Below are 3,303 nucleotides of genomic sequence, written 5' to 3'. Positions count from 1 at the left end.
GGTTCGCGAACTATGCGGACATGGTTGAGTACTCACTCCGACCAATAACCAATAGCGGGATCTGGAGATCCATAATGGCTCCCACATATTCAACGATGACTTTAGTGATCGAATGAACCATTCACATACGATACCAATTCCCTTTGTCACGCGATATTTTACTTGTCCGAGGTTTGATCATCGGTATCACTCTATACCTTGTTCAACCTCGTCTCCTGACAAGTACTCTTTACTCGTACCGTGGTATGTGGTCTCTTATGAACTTATTCATATGCTTGCAAGACATTAGACGACATTCCACCGAGAGGGCCCAGAGTATATCTATCCGTCATCGGGATGGACAAATCCCACTGTTGATCCATATGCCTCAACTCATACTTTTCGGATACTTAATCCCACCTTTATAACCACCCATTTACGCAGTGGCGTTTGATGTAATCAAAGTACCTTTCCGGTATAAGTGATTTACATGATCTCATGGTCATAAGGACTAGGTAACTATGTATCGAAAGCTTATAGAAAATAACTTAATGACGTGATCTTATGCTACGCTTAATTGGGTGTGTCCATTACATCATTCATATAATGATATAACCTTGTTATTAATAACATCCAATGTTCATGATTATGAAACTAATCATCTATTAATCAACAAGCTAGTTAAGAGGCATACTAGGGACTCTTTGTTGTTTACATATCACACATGTATCAATGTTTCGGTTAATACAATTATAGCATGGTATATAAACATTTATCATAAACATAAAGATATATAATAACTACTTTTATTATTGCCTCTTGGGCATATCTCCAACAGTCTCCCACTTGCACTAGAGTCAATAATCTAGATTACATTGTAAGGTACCTAACACCCATGGCATTCTGGTGTTGGTCATGCTTTGCCCTAGGGAGAGCTTTAGTCAACGGATCTGCTACATTCAGATCAGTGTGTACTTTGCAAATCTTTACTTCTCCATCTTCGATGTACTCGCGTATCGAGTGGTAACGCAGCTTGATATGCTTCAGCCTCTTGTGTGACTTTGGTTCTTGTGCATTGGCGATGGCACCCATGTTGTCACAATAGATGACTAATGGGTCCAATGCACTAGGAACCACACCGAGCTCTATAATTAACCTCTTCATCCATACCGCTTCTGATGAAGCCTCTGAAGCCGCTATGTACTCCGATTCTGTTGAGGATTTCGCCACCGTGCACTGCTTCGAGCTTGCCCAGCTTACTGCAGCACCATTAAATATAAACACGTACCCAGACTGTGACTTAGAGTCATCAGGATCAGTGTTCCAACTTGCATCGGTGTAACTGGTTACAACGAGCTCTTGGTCACCTCCATAACAAAGAAACATATCCTTCGTTCTTTTCAAGTACTTCAGGATATTCTTAACCGCTGTCCAGTGTTCCATTCCTGGATCACTTTGATATCTGCTAGTCAAACTAACAGCATGTGCTATATCCGGTCTTGTACATAGCATGGCATACATGATAGAGCCTACTGCCGAGGCATAGGGGATCTGACTCATCCTTTCTCTTTCTTCTGCCGTAGCCGGACCTTGAGTCTTACTCAAGACCTTGCCTGGTAACATAGGTAAGAATCCTTTCTTACTTTCGTCCATTCTAAACTTCTTTAGAATCTTGTCCAGGTATGTACTCTGTGATAGCCCTATTAGGCGTCTTGATCTATCTCTATAAATCTCGATGCCTAATATATACAACGCTTCACCAAGGTCTTTCATTGAAAAACTATTATTCAAATAACCTTTTACACTGCTTAATAGTTCTATATCATTCCCAATCAATAATATGTCATCTACATATAATATCAGGAATTCTACAGAGCTCCCACTCACTTTCTTGTAAATACAGGCCTCTCCATGACACTGTATAAACCCGAAGTCTTTGATCACCTTATCAAAGCGTCGGTTCCAACTTCTCGATGCTTGCTTCAGTCCATAAATTGAACGCTGAAGTTTGCATACTTTGTCAGCATTTTTAGGATCGACAAAACCTTTGGGTTGTACCATATACAACTCTTCCTCAATATCTTCATTAAGGAACGCCGTTTTGACATCCATCTGCCAAATCTCATAATCGAAAAATCCAGCTATTGCTAACAAAATCCTTACAGATTTTAGCTTCGCTACAGGTGAGAAAGTCTCATCGTAGTCAACACCTTGAATTTGTCGGAAACCCTTTGCGACAAGTCGAGCTTTATAGACAGTAATATTACCATCGCATTCTGCTTTTCTCTTGAAGATCCATTTATTCTCGACAGCCTTGCGGCTATCAGGTAAGTCTACCAAAGTCCATACTTTGTTATCATACATGGATCCCATTTCGGATTTCATGGCTTCTTGCCATTTGTTGGAATCTGGGCTCATCATCGCTTCTTCATACGTCGCAGAGTCTTCATCATTGTTGTCCACAATCATGACATTTAGACAAGGATCATACCAATCAGGAGTGGCACGTTCCCTTGTCGATCTGCGAGGTTCAGTAGCTATCTCATTTGAAGTTTCATGATCATTATCATTAGCTTCCTCTGTTGCCGGTGTAGGCGGCACAGGAACAACTTCCTGTGATCGCGCTACTTTGATCAACAAGTGAAGATTCATCAATCTCATCGAGTTCTACTTTTCTTCCAGTCACTTCTTTAGCGAGAAATTCTTTCTCAAGAAAGGTTCCGTTCTTAGCAACAAAGATCTTGCCTTCGGATCTGTGATAGAAAGTGTACCCTATAGTTTCCTTAGGGTATCCTATGAAGACGCATTTCTCCGCTTTGGGTTCTAGCTTGTCCGGTTGTAACTTCTTTACATAGGCTTCGCAACCCCAAACTTTTAGGAATGACAGCTTAGGTTTCTTATTAAACCATAATTCATACGGTGTCGTTTCAACGGATTTTGATGGTGCTCTATTTAAAGTGAATGCGGCTGTCTCTAATGCATAACTCCAAAATGATAAAGGTAAATCAGTAAGAGACATCATAGAACGAACCATATCTAAGAGAGTTCGATTACGACGTTCGGACACACCGTTTCGTTGAGGTGTTCCCGGCGGTGTCAGTTGTGAAAGTATTCCGCATTTCTTTAAATGCATGCCAAACTCATAACTCAGATATTCACCTCCACGATCTGATCGTAGAAATTTAATCTTCTTGTTACGTTGATTTTCTACTTCACTTTGGAATTCCTTGAACTTCTCGAAAGTTTTGGATTTATGTTTCATGAAATAGATATACCCATATCTACTCAGATCATCTGTGAAGGTTAGAACATAACGATAACCAC

The sequence above is a fragment of the Lolium perenne genome, chromosome 2, assembly GCF_019359855.2.
Source record: "Lolium perenne isolate Kyuss_39 chromosome 2, Kyuss_2.0, whole genome shotgun sequence".
Lineage (NCBI taxonomy): Eukaryota > Viridiplantae > Streptophyta > Magnoliopsida > Poales > Poaceae > Lolium > Lolium perenne.
Note: the sequence above shows the minus strand (reverse complement) of the source record.